General features: G+C 51.3%; 1 protein-coding gene across 5 annotated transcripts in view; it reads right to left on the reverse strand.

Moving 5' to 3' along the window:
• The window catches only part of FARP2 (FERM, ARH/RhoGEF and pleckstrin domain protein 2), a 100,607-nt gene that overhangs the window by 56,814 nt on the left and 27,874 nt on the right, over positions 1-15,919 (reverse strand). The window lies entirely within an intron of this gene.

Raw genomic sequence — 15,919 nt, forward strand, 5'->3', positions numbered from 1 at the left:
CGGAAAAGAAAGACACCGAGAAAAGTTACAATCTTGAATCATGCTGAAAAACTCATGTCTCAAGCTGCTCTTACAACCTGTGTGAAGAAATACGCAAGGCTCAGGCAGACAAAGGAACTCAAGCCCTCTGCTGATAAATAAGTGAAAACAGCGAGGTATCCCTTTTCAACCATCAAACAGGTTACGACAATGCTGGCAGCGAGTAGCGTGGCTGTGGGGAGACCAAATTCACTGCCTGGATGACGTGAAAACACCTCATACATGCCAGTGTCCCAGCAACTCCACTTTTGCTTCCTTCTGCAGGTATACCAAGAGCAGCAGAGCTAACACGCAAGGACAGATGGGCAAAGAACTGTGAGATGAGCAGTGATGGACGCATCCATAGTAAGTGACGCAGCCCTCGAGAAGAGCACGGATCTCTGCATGGACCAGCATGGAACAGAGTCAAGACAACAGTTCAGTCAACAAAGGAGTTTCCATCTCTATACATTGTGACTCCCTTTCATGAAAAACGACACCAACACACCTCAGAGACGGCGCACCCGACCTACGCACCACAGAGACGGCGCACCCAACCAACACACTGCAGAGACGGCGCACCCGACTAATACACATCAGAGACAGCACACCCGACCAACACACCACAGGGACAGCGCACCCGACCAACACAGCCTGACCAGCACACCACAGAGATGGCGCACCCGACTAATACACGTCAGAGACGGCGCACCCGACCAACACACCACAGAGATGGCACACCCGACTAATACACGTCAGAGACGGCGCACCCGACCAACACACCGCAGAGACGGCGCACCCGACTAATACACGTCAGAGACAGCACACCCGACCAACACACCACAGGGACAGCGCACCCGACCAACACAGCCTGACCAGCACACCACAGAGATGGCGCACCCGACTAATACACGTCAGAGACGGCGCACCCGACCAACACACCACAGAGACGGCACACCCGACTAATACACGTCAGAGACGGCGCACCCGACCAACACACCGCAGAGACGGCACACCCGACCTACGCACCACAGGGACAGCGCACCCGACCAACACAGCCTGACCAGCACACCACAGAGATGGCGCACCCGACTAATACACGTCAGAGACAGCACACCCGACCAACACACCACAGGGACAGCGCACCCGACCAACACAGCCTGACCAGCACACCACAGAGATGGCGCACCCGACTAATACACGTCAGAGACGGCGCACCCGACCTACGCACCACAGGGACAAATTGGGAAGGCTGTGTGCTGGATCTACAAGGTGCTGAGCACACGTGGGGTACGGGGTATGCCTGCCACGGTCACCTCAATTATTAACTAGTCCTAGATATTCAAGTCTAAATTTTCCTTCAGCCAGCATGTCATCTGTGCAGTTAAGATAATACATATACGTGGGGTGAGAGGGACACATCCACATTTAACCACCAGATTTTTTCCCTGCGTCCTCAGGAGGTGCTGAGGCTCCCGAAATGAGAACTGTTATTTGAAGGAATAAAAACCTGTCCTTCATCCTAGCAGGGATGCTCACGGAGAACCATGGCACGAGCACTCTGTCAGGATAGAAAGGTGAACTCAAAACGATCTCCCTGAAGACAGAGTTCACAGAGGACACAGACGCAGGCCTCCCGGCTCAAGGTCCGGTGACGTCAGCCCTACAAGCTTCACGGCTCAGCATCAACCAGAAAGGCACTACACAGAACATGGGACTCGGGCGGAGGATGAGGAAATCACCGCACACACACCAGTGGCCTTTTCAGGACAGAGACGAAGAGACAACCACGTTTGGAACAGTAATGACAGTGCTGAGGTACCTTGGAGTCAACGACAGCCTCACGGAGAAAAGTTTAGAAACGTGATTTCGAGACAGAATTGGGGCATAGGGGGACAGCGTCCACCTTCCTGGAGAGACACCCTCAGGGACGTTGCTTCTCTTTCCGCGGCCCCACAGACTCCTGGCAGCCCTAATAAAAGTACCAAGAGGGTTCTTTAAGGAAAGGATCGGCTCATTCCACAGCTGATGTATTACTTTTTTAGAATGCAAGAATGGTCAAGAAAATTCTGAAAAAGAAAAGTAAGAGAGGTTGAGCCTCAGCAGACAGTGAAAGTGCTGGGCGACCATAGTGATGAGAACATGCGGCGCGTGTCCGCGCAGATGCGGCGGGGAAGAGTGAGAGGCGAGGAGACCCAAAGGCATAAAACAGGCGAGAGCCGGCTAACAGCGCGTTTCAGGTCAACCAGCGGGGAGCCAGGCTACTCCATCAGTGCGGCTGGGCACCCATCTGGAACAAGCTAGTGTATCCTCATTCACATATTAATCTCAAGATGAATAAAATATCTCACACGTAAGCACCTACTCACGTAAGGCCTGCAGTGAGATGGATCTGTTTGGTACTGCGTGTGGGAGAAGACCCTATGGCAGCTAACAGCCATCCAGGGGCTTGAGAGACAGAACGCTAACACAGAAACATCTGCACACAAAGGGATGCCAGAGTCAGAAGACTTCCTCAAAGACGAACAAGAAACTTTCAGAGCTCACATCACAAATGGCTAATTTCCCTCAAACATGCAAACTGCGGCCGAGTAGAAAATGGGCAGAAAGGACAGGCTGCTGATGGAAAACAAACTCAGGCGGCGCTCAGACAGAGCTGGAGAGCGCAGACAGGCCACACTGAGACCCGCCTTCTGCCTGTCAGACGGGCGGGCCGTCTGAAGGTGCCCTGCCAGGGAGTGGAGGAGACAGGCCCCCTGCGGGGTAGGGGAGCAAACAGGATGATCTCTGGAGCCCACGGGGCAGCCAGCTACCAAGACTGAAATGTCCACCGAGCTCTTCAAGCCCCTGCTCCTAGGAGGTCTCTCGGGACCTCCCCAATTAGGAGGACTCCACGCTCTCACTGCTGAGGGGCACAGGCCCATCCCTGGAGGAGACTAAGATTCCGCAAGGCACACGGAATGGCCCCAAAAAAAGTATTTCACAGGTGCTGAACTACACACGTAGAACAACATTAGTCACCACAGTGCTTCTCACAGCAGATGGTTCAGTTCAGTCGCTCAGTCGTGTCCGACTCTCCGCGACCCCATGAAGCACAGCACGCCAGGCCTCCCTGTCCATCACCAACTCCCGGAGTTCACTCAAACTCATGTCCACAGAGTCGGTGATGCCATCCAGCCATCTCATTCTCCGTCGTCCCCTTCTCCTCCCGCCCCAACCTTTCCTAGCATCAGAGTCTTTTCCAGTGAGTCAACTCGAATGCACCCCAAATCTGCAGCATGGGCCAGGCCGCTAGACCACTCTCTGCACAGAAGTGAGAAGACCACCCAGGTAAACTGTGAGGAGAACACAGCCAGCTGCAGAACAGCGCACACGCGCCACAGCGCGGAGACACAGACACAGATCCAACCTGTAAACACACCTGCAGACTGCAGACTCTCCTCAGAAGGGGCACAGTGAACTAAGAGTGACCACTGGTTTTGGAGAATTGAACCACGTGACACAAAAGACACTTAAACCACAGAAGAACGGCTGGATAAACGGACCACTTGAAAACCAAACTTCTGTTCATCAGAGGACACTGGTAAGGCATGAAAATGGCAAGTCATAGACGAGATGTTTGCAGCACGGAGTCCAACAAAAGTCCACAGATCATAAGGGAAAGGCAGACAGTCCATCTAAAGACAAACGGGCAAGACATTTGAATAGGCACTGTCAAAGAACATATTTAACGGCCAATACACAGGAAGAAGGGGGCTTCCCAGGTGGCTCAGTGGTAAAGACCCTGCCTGCCAATGCAGGAAATGTGGGTTCAATCCCTGGGTCAGGAAGATCCCCTGGAGGAGGGCATGGCAGCCCAGTCCAGTATTCTTGCCTGGAGAGTCCCATGGACAGAGGAGCCTGGTGGGCTACAGTCCACAGGGTAGCACAGCATCGGACATGACTGAGCGACTAAACAAGCCAATGAGGAGGGGAGCCGCACCGTGTGACCCCAGGGTGGCCCATGCTACACCAGAGCCCCCAGGACCCTGAACAAGAGAGGCCCGGCGGCGCCGGGGCCGGCAAGGACGCATGGACGCACGGGTGGGGGTGTGAGGCTGCGGGTCTCTGTGGGAAAGTGACTGACAGGCTCCATCAAAGCCCCACACATGCCTGTGACTGCGCAGTCAGCCCTGGGCACACACGCTACAGAAACGTCCGTCAGAGCAAATGGAAGATGTGAGCGCGGATGTCCACAGCAGCTTTATTTACAGCAAAAACGGAAACGAGACGGGTAGATAAATAATATGTGGTTTTGTTGACACAATGAAATATGACCCAGCGATGAAACAAAAAGTTCGTGCAGCGATGTTAGTCACTGAAAACGTCAGTGCCCACGCTGTACGATTACACCTGCGGCAAAGTGAGGGTCTGCAAAACCACTGTATGGTCTGAAGATCAAAGCAGTGGCTCTGTGGGGGCTACAAGGGCACAAGGGAGCCTCTGGGCGGCTCCCCGGGGAGGGGGCACGTGCACACATGTCGGGTCACCAGGCTGCACTCCAAGGGCCTTGCGCCCAGCAGTGTAGGTGACTCCTCAGGACAAAGGTCACCACGGGGAAAGCGGAAGTCAAACAGCCCTGGGAGTTCGGAAAAAGCGCCCTTTCACCTTGTGCACTGACCCCTCCAGAGACGCTCTGAGGCATCACCCCTGCGCCTGGCTCCACTGCTGGACACTCTGCTGGGAACGGCATCCAGCCCTGGGCCCAAATGCCTTTCCCTAAACCTCGCCCTGATCAACCTGCTCCAGTCAAGGGCCCTTTCAGAAAGGTGACCCAGAACACAGCACACCCGAGAAGCCCAGGTCCAGCGTGGTGCTCCACCTAGAACGGACTTCCCGGAGGCTGCAACCTGAGCAGACACGGGTCTCTGGGGCAACATGATGCCCAGGCACATGCCAGTCCCCTCCAACCTGTAACAACCATTGCACCGAGTGCTCGACATGAGGGACAGAGAGGCTCCTTAAGCTGCAGGTGCAGAGAGAGCAGAGACCGTGCTCTGAACCGTGCTCAGCAAAGAACAACGCACCTCACATGCAGGCTTCCAACAGAACAGGCTCTCTGGGGGGACAAATGCTGGGCAGTTCCTGATATATAAATTATAAAGGTTCTCTGTGCAGAGTCATTTACATGACAGGCACTCAGAGGTCTGCAAATGAATAAATCAAATAATAACTAGGAAAACACCTTCAGTTCAGTTCAAATGCTCAGTCGTGTCCGACTCTGAAACACCACGGACTGCAGCGCACCAGGCTTCCCTATCTATCACCAACCACCAGAGCTTGCTCAAACCCATGTCCAATGAGTTGGTGATGCCATCCAACCATCTCATCCTCTGTCGCCCCCTTCTCCTCCTGCCTTCAATCTTTCCCAGCATCAGGGTCTTTTCCAGTGAGTGAGTTCTTTGCATCAGGTGGCCAAAGTATTGGAGTTTCAGGATCAGTCCTTCCAATGAACACCCAGGACTAATCTCCTTTAGTATGGACTGGTTGGATCTCCTTGCAGTCCAAGGGACTCTCAAGAGTCTTCTCCAACACCACAGTTCAAAAGCATCAATTCTTTGGCACTCAGCTTTCTCTATAGTTCAACTCTCACATCGATACATGACTACTGGAAAAACCATAGCTTTGACTGGACGGACCTTTGTTGGCAAAGTAATGTCTCTGCTTTTTAATATGCTGTCTAGGTTGGTCATAACTTTTCTTCCAAGGAGCAAGCGTCTTTGAATATCATGCCTGCAGTCACCACCTTCAGTGATTTTGGAGCCCAAGAAAATAAAGTCTGCCACCGTTTCCATTGTTTCCCCATCTATTTGCCATGGAGTGATGAGACCGGAAGCCATGATCTTCATTTTTTGAATGCTGAGCTTTAAGCCAACCTTTTCACTCTCCTCTTTCACTTTCATCAACGGGCTCTTTACTTCCTCTTCACTTTCTGCCATAAGGGTGGTGACATCTGCGTATCTGAGGTTATTGATGTTTCTCCCGGCAATCTTGATTCCAGCTTGTGCTTCATCCAGCCTGGCATTTAGCATGATGTACTCTGCACAGAAGTTAAATAAAAAGGGTGATAACATACAGCCTTGACATACTCCTTTCCCAATTTGGAAATAGTCTGTTGTTCCTTGTCCAGTTCTAACTGTTGCTTCTTGACCTACATACAGATTTCTCAGGAGACAGATAAGGTAAGGTGGTCTGGTATTCCCATCTCTTTAAGAATTTTCCACAGTTTGTTGTGATCCACACAGTCAAAGGCTTTGGCGTAATCAATAAAGCAGAAGTAGATGTTTTTCTGGAATTCTCTTGCTTTTTCTATGATCCAAGGAATGTTGGCAATTTGATCTCTGGTTCCTCTGCCTTTTCTAAATCTAGCTTGACTTATCTGGAAGTTCACAGTTTACGTACTGCTGAAGCCTGGCATGGAGAATTTTGAGCATTATTTTACTAGCGTGTGAGATGAGTGCAATTGTACGGTAGTTTGAAAATTCTTTGGCATTGCCCTTCTTTGGGATCGGAGTGAAAACCGACTTTTTCCAGTCCTACGGCTGAGTTTTCCAAATTTGTTGGCATATTGAGTGCAACACTTTCACAGCATCATCTTTTAGGATGTGAAATAGTTCAACTGGAATTCCATCACCTCTACTAGCTTTGTTCATAGTGACACTCCCTAAGGCCCACTTGACTTCACATTCCAGGATGTCTGCCTCTAGGTGAGTCATCACACCATAGTGATTATCTGGGTCGTGAAGATCTTTTTTGTACAGTTCTTCTGTGTATTCTTGCCATCTCTTCTTAATATCATCTGCTTCAGTTAGGTCCATACCATTTCTGTCCTTTACTGAGCCCATCTTTGCATGAAATATTCCCTTGGTATCTCTAATTTTCTTGAAGAGATCTCTAGTCTTTCCCATTTTACTGTTCTCCTCTATTTCTTTGCATTGATCACTGAGGAAGGCTTTCTTATTTCTCCTTACTATTCTTTGAAACTCTGCATTCAAATAGGCATGTGTTTCCTTTTCTCTTTTGCCTTTAGCTTCTCTTCTTTTCTCAGCAATTTGTAAGGCCTCCCGAGACAACCATTTTGCCTTTTTGCACTTTTTTTTTCTTGGGGATGGTCTTGATCAATGCCTCCTGTACAGTGTCATGAACCTCTGTCCATAGTTCTTCAGGCACTCAAGCAGATCTAATCTTCTGAATCTATTTGTCACTTCCAGTGTATAATCATAAGGGGTTTGATTTAGGTCATACCTGAATGGTCTAGTGGTTTTCTCTGCTTTCTATAAGTCTGAATTTGGCAATAAGGAGTTCATGATCTGAGCCACAGTCAGCTCTGGTCTTGTTTTTGCTAACTGTATAGAGCTTCTCCATCTTGAGCTGCAAAGAATATAATCAATCTGATTTTGGTACTGGTCATCTGGTGATGTCCATATGTAGAGTCATCTCTTGTATTTCTGAAGAGGGTGTTTGCTATGACCAGTGCGTTCTCTTGGCAAAACTCTATTAGCCTTTGCCCTGCTTCATTCCGTGCTCCAAGGCCAAATTTGCCTGTTCCTCCAGGTGTCTCTTGACTTCCTACTTTCGCATTTCAGTCCCCTATAATGAAAAGGACATCTTTTTTGGGTGTTAGTTCTAGAAGGTCTTATAGATCTTCATAGAACCGTTCAACTTTGGCTTCTTCGGCTTTACTGGTTGGGGCATAGACTTGGGTTACTCTGAAATTGAATGGCTTACGTTGGAAACAAACAGAGATCATTCTGTCATTTTTGAGACTGTACCCAAGTACTGCATTTTGGACTCTTTTGTTGACTATGAGGACTACTCCATTTCTTCTAAGGGATTCTTGCCCACAAGATATAATGGTCATCTGAATTAAATTCACCCATTCCCGTCCATTTTAGTTCACTGACTCCTAAAATGTTGATGTTTACTCTTTCCATCTCCTGTTTGACCACTTCCAATTTACCTTGATTCACAGGATCCAGGTTCCTATGCAGTATTGCTCTTTACAGCGTCGGACTTCACTCCCCTCGCCCGTCACATCCACAACTGGCGTTGCTTTCACTTTGGCTCTGTCTCTTCAGTCTCTCTGGAGTAACTTCTCCCCTCTTCTCCAGCAGCACACTGGGCGCCTACCAACCTGGGAAGTTCATCTTTCAGTGTCATATCCTTCAGTCTTTTTCATACTGTTCATGGGGATCAGGACACCTCCATAAGCCTCTTATCTTTATCAGTCAGAGGGCAGACAGAATGAAAACCACAATCACAGAAAACTAATCAAACTGATCACATGGACCACAGTTTTGTCTAACTCAATGAAATTATTAGCCAAGGCGTCTAGGGCCACCCAAGATAGACAAGTCAAGGTGGAGAGTTCTGACAAATGTGGTCCACTGGAGAAGGCAATGGCAAAACACTTCCGTATTCTTGTCTTGAGAACCTTCAGTTTTGACCATAAATATTGACACCCAATCCAATGTCACTTGTTAAAAGATGGGGCAATCCACCATGAACAAGAGGACAAGCAGCGTGTGAGGGGACACTCAGGCTGCACACAGATCGGGAAAGGGCAGCAGGAGGCAGACTCATGGAGTCCAGGCCACTCCTAGGCGCCTGAAGGCCCTCCAGCCTGGCATCGACAGTCAAGACAATGAAAGGAAAAATAACTGGTGTGCTGCCGGAGCAGCTCCAAAACAGCAGCCAGCCCCCGACCCAGCTGTGCCCTCTCAGCTTCCAAACTCAGGGTTCATTTTCTGTTCCTGAAAATGCAGACACTGACCATCAGTTGGACTGCGGTCCCCACAATCTGCCCACAAGGGCAGTCAGAGGGAACGGGGCTGTCTGACCACCTGGAGACGTCCTGAGAACCTGCGCCCCCAACAGACACCAACGAGACTGACTTCACAGCCTGAACCAGGCCTGGGTTGCGAACGTCGAGCTGGGGAGACACAGCACTGACAACGTAACATAGAAAATACCGGCTACAAGGGTGTGGTGCAGGGTTTCCGTTTTTCCAACTGGTCTCCACAGCAGAGCTCGTCTCCAGGCTTAGACATAAAGCGTATTGTTAAAAATTTACATCAACAAAAGTGCCATTAAAGACTCTGTCTGGATGGAAATGGGCTACAGAAGCTTCACTGACAAAGCACTTCTTTATCCTTCGTCTGCTCAGCGTGGGAAAACGCTTCTAGAGAATGCTTGACTCCGTGCTTCCACTTGTTTGTTCCGTGGGCCCTTTGCAGCTCGTTTGCCGAATGACAGGACCTCCGCCTCTGCTCCCGTTATCAAACCCACATCTCCACTGTGAGCCTCAGGACGTACGGCTTTTCCCTCTAATAATTAGATCAGCCCCAGACTTCTGGTTGTGAATCAGACGGCGCAGCCACCGTGACTTCGTGACCCAGAGGCAACTGGAGCCCCTCGCACTGCAGACCCTCTAAAAGACCAGCAGTGCTTCTGCCAGGTGCTGAGCCCTTGCTCTGAAGCCCACTCGAGCCGGAGGGTCTCCGGGTTCCTCAGGCGACGTGTGAGCAGGACCCCTGCCCCCTGCGCTGACGGCTGCAGGCCTGGAGACCCGCTGGAGCAAGGACAGGGCAGCTCCGCCTGCTCCTCAGGGAGGGAGTGAGTCGCTAAGGCTGGGCACGCGAGTCCTCTGAGACCACTCCGAGAGCTCTCGCGTCCGTGGGCCCACTGGTGCCCCGGCTCCTCCTCCGGCAGCTCGTCCAGGCGCTCAGCGAGACGGGCTCCAGACCCCAGCCCCAAAACTACTAGCCGTCGGCAGTTCCGTCCCGGCTACCCCCCTGCCGTAACCCGGATGCGCCTGCAGGCCTGGCCCTCTGACCCGCGGGGCCTCACGGAAGAGCGGCCGGCGGCGGAGGCCATGTGCGCGGCGAGGGGGGGGGGGGCGGGGGCCTCGTGCGCGGGGCAGCGGGGGCCACGTGCGCGGGGGGCGGGGGCCACGTGCGCAGGGGGCGGGGGCCACGTGCGCGGGGCAGCGGGGGCCACGTGCGCGGGGCAGGGCGGGGGCCACGTGCGCGGGGGGCGGGGGCCACGTGCGCGGGGCAGCGGGGGCCACGTGCGTGGGGCAGGGCGGGCCACGTGCGCGGGGGGCGGGGGCCACGTGCGCGGGGCAGGGCAGGCCCGCAGGCTGCCCCGGGTGCGGCTGTTCGCCCTCCCGCTTCCCGGTTAGTCTCCGGGTGTGAATCACCACACGTATCCCAGTTCAAACAGCGGACTGCGCCCAGACAGCACCGCCTAGAGCGGAGCGCTTACACTGCGGGGAAGCGAGATCCACAGCAAGCGCCTGAGTCCAAGTGCAGGCATCGGCACGACACTGCTGGCCCAGGCGAGGCTTACACCTGGCCAGCTCAGACGTCTGCTCCGAGGGTCCCTGCTCCGGCCCGGCCACCTCCCAGCAGCTGCAGGGCCAGGGGCGGGGCTGAGTGTCCTGACGGCCCCCGAGCGTGGGGGGCTGCGGTGGGGGCAGGGAAGGGCGAGGGGGAGCCCCTCTCCCCACAGGAGGCGGGAAGGCCCGTCCCCCCATTACAGCAGAGGCTCAGCACACAGTGGGGGGCGGTGAGCGAGGCCGTGCTTCCCCACGTCTCCACACGGGTTATGTCACGGGCAGCAGCCAAGGAAGCAACCTGCTGGCTCTCTGATGGGTTTCAGCCGCCGGGGCGATCCACCCGCAATGTTTTTATTCCTTGTCTTTAACTTGGCATCAGGGAAAAATAAGACAGAGGGTGTCCTTAGCTCAGCCGTGGATCTCCCGGCGCGGCGAGCCCCTTGGGTGCTCCTCTTCTTTCTTCCGCGTCTACGGGAGGTCCAGCTGGCATGCCTGTCCTGACGTGAGTGCACTTGGGGAGCCCACCTGCTCCCCTGCTCACCCCCAAAGCCCCGCAGAGGCCTGCCTGCAATACCCAAATGCGGGCTTTAAAAAGGTCACTGGAACCATACCGATCAGCCTGCAGCTTATGCACCGACAACCAGGAATGAGCAGATGCTTAATGCCAAACTCCTGAAACAGAGGTATGAACCGAGGAAGCAGGGAGACGAATCCCCGACGAACAGAGCGGAGGTGGCAACTGAACCCAGAACAACTTCACATAAAGGAAAAATGAAGATCCTCCAAAAGGTCAACGGAAGAAGTCAACGTATTTATAACATGAGATTTCTAAGAAAAGAAAAAACAACTAAAGAGTAAAAGGGAAAATAAAAGTTCCCTCCAGAAATCAGAGGTCAGCAGGCAGCCTGAACCGAATGGGTGAGGCCCGCGTAGGCATCAGCTGGACAACATAAAGGGCACTCCTGGGAGCTGGAATACGGCTCAGATTCACGGCCACGAATGAGGACCCCCTGCCACGTCCAGGAGGGGAAGGTAGGGAAACCCTCTCCTGAGGATGGCAGACCAGACTGGCATTTCCTCAGCCTCTTGCTGGAATCACTGACAATCAAGAAAGACAGTTCCTTTAACTGCCACAGTAGTAGTATTTCTAGCACAATATTTTGAAAAAACGAAGTCCAATTTATCTGTTTTTCTTTTGTCACCTGTGATTTTGGTGTCATGTCTTAGAAACTACTGTCTAACCTGAGGCCATGAAAATTTACTTCTAGGTCTTCTCCCAAGAGTTTTACAGTCTTATTAGTAACTCTGACGTTGAGGTCACTGACCCATTTTCAGGAGTTCTTGTGTGTGGTGAGGCAGAGGTCTGACTTCACGGAAGGATTTATTTCTGGGCTCTCTATTCTAGTCCCTGGTATCCACAGACCCTGTGGATCTGCAGATGCTCAAGGCCCCGAGGGGCCCTCCAGGTCTGCGTCCACGGTTTGCCTGTGGTTGGGTAAATCTGCAGACACAGAGCATGGCCTGGATCGCTGTTACAGTCCAGCCACTCGTGTGAGATCTCCAACTCTTCTTTTTCGAGATTGTTGTTGGTGTTCTCGGTCTCTGAATTCCCACATGCGTTTTAAGACCAGCTTGTCAAATTCTGTGGAAGAGCGGGGGTTTCACAGGTCAGTGTTCAGTCTGTAGGTCATCAGTGGGTACTGCCCTGGTAACAGTAGTGAGTCAGCTGACCCACGAAGATGGAACATCTTCCCACTGGTTTATTTAGGTGTCTCATCTCTTTCAGTGGTCTTATAGTTTTCAGTGCCCAAGAATTTGTTTCGTTTTTAACTGCCAGTTTCACTGCAGCTCCAATGAGTTTGGGACTGAGCTGAGCTGGCCCTGGTGATCGTCAGATTGGGTCACCCCAAAGAGGGATGGGTAACGGGGGGTGAGATACACGGCAGGACGCCCGGGCTCCCACTGCTGAGCTGCAAGCTCCCTTTCACTGCCTTCGGCTAGAAGCACGAGGAACAGTTGCAAATAAGCAGTTACAAGACACTGTAATAAACACCATCCTGTTAATACGATGCCAGTGAATGTGTTCTCTAAACCAAATCTTTAATTTTAATCTCTAGCCATTCATTGAAGGGAAAAAGAAAAGCCAGCTCAGTTCCTCCTGACATTTGATTCTGGCATTTAAAATTCATCTTTAAAGATCATGTTTTTCAGAGAAACAGAGTGAGATTCATTGAATTTGTCTGTAGTTGCATGCAGGCATTTCCCGCCCCACAATTAATAGAGCTTTTCAGAGAAAACTCCACTCTTGTTCTATCACAAATCAGTACTTCTAGTAGACAAACACAAATGCAAATGGACAGAGTCGATTGTTTTAGGACGTTACACATACTACCGTGTTTAGTTTTTAGGAAAAAAATGCAATGTTAAAAATGGTGAATATTTTTATAGCTGGATTCAACATAAATGTCACTGTGATTTAAGTTTTAAAATGAAAATGGATAGATAATACAAAAGCGATATAAATTTTAAAAAATCACTGGATGGTAATTTAATTAGAAACTTATTGTGCTTGAGAATTTGCAATTTTTAAAAAAACTTATCTATCTTTAAAATTTCTGCCACATCCGGTCTTCGTTGCTGCTCTTGGGCTTCCTCCAGTCATCGCGAGCAAGGGCTCCTCTAGTTCTGGGGCTCAGGCCTCTCAGTCGTGGCGAGCAAGGGCTCCTCTAGTTCTGGGGCTCAGGCCTCTCAGTCATCGCGAGCAAGGGCTCCTCTAGTTCTGGGGCTCAGGCCTCTCAGTCGTGGCGAGCAAGGGCTCCTCTAGTTCTGGGGCTCAGGCCTCTCAGTCATCGCGAGCAAGGGCTCCTCTAGTTCTGGGGCTCAGGCCTCTCAGTCGTGGCGAGCAAGGGCTCCTCTAGTTCTGGGGCTCAGGCCTCTCAGTCGTGGCGAGCAAGGGCTCCTCTAGTTCTGGGGCTCAGGCCTCTCAGTCCTGGCGAGCAAGGGCTCCTCTAGTTCTGGGGCTCAGGCCTCTCAGTCATCGCGAGCAAGGGCTCCTCTAGTTCTGGGGCTCAGGCCTCTCAGTCGTGGCGAGCAAGGGCTCCTCTAGTTCTGGGGCTCAGGCCTCTCAGTCATCGCGAGCAAGGGCTCCTCTAGTTCTGGGGCTCAGGCCTCTCAGTCGTGGCGAGCAAGGGCTCCTCTAGTTCTGGGGCTCAGGCCTCTCAGTCGTGGCGAGCAAGGGCTCCTCTAGTTCTGGGGCTCAGGCCTCTCAGTCCTGGCGAGCAAGGGCTCCTCTAGTTCTGGGGCTCAGGCCTCTCAGTCATCGCGAGCAAGGGCTCCTCTAGTTCTGGGGCTCAGGCCTCTCAGTCGTGGCGAGCAAGGGCTCCTCTAGTTCTGGGGCTCAGGCCTCTCAGTCATCGCGAGCAAGGGCTCCTCTAGTTCTGGGGCTCAGGCCTCTCAGTCGTGGCGAGCAAGGGCTCCTCTCTACCTCCGGTGTTCAGACTCCTCACTCCAGGGGCTTCTCCCGTTGCCGAGCACAGTCTTCTAGAATGCTCAGACTTCAGCACTTGTAGCTCCAGGCTCCAGAGCACGGGCTCAGGAGCTGTGGTGCTTGAGCTTGGCTGCCCTGCAGCATGTGGAACCCACCCAGACCAGGGATCAAATCTGTGTGCCCTGCATTGGCAGGCAGAGTCTTAATCGCTGGACCACCAGGGAAGCCCCTCACTGGCTTCTGACAACTTTTATTTTGTGGGTTAAAACTACAGATTTCCCCTTTAAGAAATTAGCAGTTGACCACCAAGGAGCATATAAGTTTTGAGGTTCTTTTAATTTTTCCCCAAGAATTTTATTCTTTTCTGATACCATTGTAAATTCAACTGTTTTCTTAATTTTATTTTGGGATTGTTCATTGCTAATGTGTTGAAATATAATTGATCTCTGTATATTGATCTTGTATCCTTCAGCCTTAATGAATTTGTTTAGCAGTTCTAATTAAGAAGCGTGAAAAAGCAGGCATAAAACTCAACATTCAAAAAACTAAGATCATGGCAGTGGTCCCATCACTTCATGGCAAATAGATGGGGAAACAATGGAAACTGTGACAAACTTTATTTCCCTGGGCTCCAAAATCACTGTGGATGGTGACTGCAGCCATGAAATTTAAAGATGTTTGCTCCTTGGAAGAAAAGCTATGACCAACTCAGACAGCATATTAAAAAGCAGAGACATTATTTTGCTGACAAAGGTCCATATAGTCAAAGGTATGGTTTTTCCAGTGGTCATGTATGGATGTGCGAGCTGGAACATAAAGAAGGCTTAGCACGGACGAATTGATGCTTTTGAATTGTGGTGCTGGAGAAGACTCTTGAGAGTCCCTTGGACTGCAAGGAGATCCAATGAGTCCATCCTAAAGGAGATCAATTCCGGGTGTTCATTGGAAGGACTGATGCTGAAGCGGAAGCTCCAATACTTTGGCCACCTCATGCGAAGAGCTGACTCACTGGAAAAGACCCTGAAGCTGGGAGGGATTGGGGGTGGGAGGAGAAGGGGGTGACAGAGAGTGAGACGGCTGGATGGCATCACCGACTCTGTGGACATGAGTTTGAGTGAACTCCGGGAGTTGGTGATGGACAGGGAGGCCTGGCGTGCTGTGATTCATGGGGTCGCAAAGAGTCGGACACGACTGAGGGACCGAACAACAACAACAAACAGTTCTAATCGTCTTTTGGCAGATTCCTTAGACGTTTCCACATTAAAGATCATGTCATCTGTAAGCAAGAGATGGTTTCACTTCTTCCTTTCCAATATGGATTCCCTCACTGCATCTTTTCTTACTCTTTCCCTTGTTTTAATTGTCCTGGCTGGAACTTCCAGTACTGTGTAACTTAAAAATTCCCTGTACGTCGGTTTCCTCAATTATGAAACAAAAACCAATAATGCTACTGCTAATGGTTCAGCAGGAAATTAAACAATTCACGCACAGTGCTGCAGGGCGCACTCAGAAGGTGGGGAATGCTCAGTGATGGTCAGCAGATTGCACAGAAGACACACAGCAGAAGCAAACGGCACAGACAGGGTCGCAGCAACAGAATGGTATGGTTGTGCCAGGAATAGGGCAGGCACGACACCGAGGGCGGGGACGTGAGCTTTACAGAGTACGTGGTTGAATTTAGGCCAAAAGGCGACCAAGACGGAAAAGAGGTGCACACTTGGTAAGAGGAGAACAGCGCCACGCCCACCAACATTCCTAACAGAGACTAGCAGGTGAGAGCAGGAGACATAAACACGTGGCCACAGGGAGGCGCCTGGGCCGCTGTGTGACGTCACAGTGGGCCTGCACACTCGCGCACACACAGCTGATCACCTGGAAGGTGAAACGGGCAACGGGCCACAGTGTCAAGACATTATTTCCTGGTTGTAGGAGAAAAATACATTTAACATTTTTCCCTCTGTACTGAACTGACTGAATTTTTTACAGTGAGCATGTATTCATTTTATAATTTGGAAAAAATATATAAAAAACTTTCT

The sequence above is a fragment of the Moschus berezovskii genome, chromosome 4, assembly GCF_049115385.1.
Source record: "Moschus berezovskii isolate FMDL1 chromosome 4, NW_MosBer_1.0, whole genome shotgun sequence".
NCBI lineage: Eukaryota > Metazoa > Chordata > Mammalia > Artiodactyla > Moschidae > Moschus > Moschus berezovskii.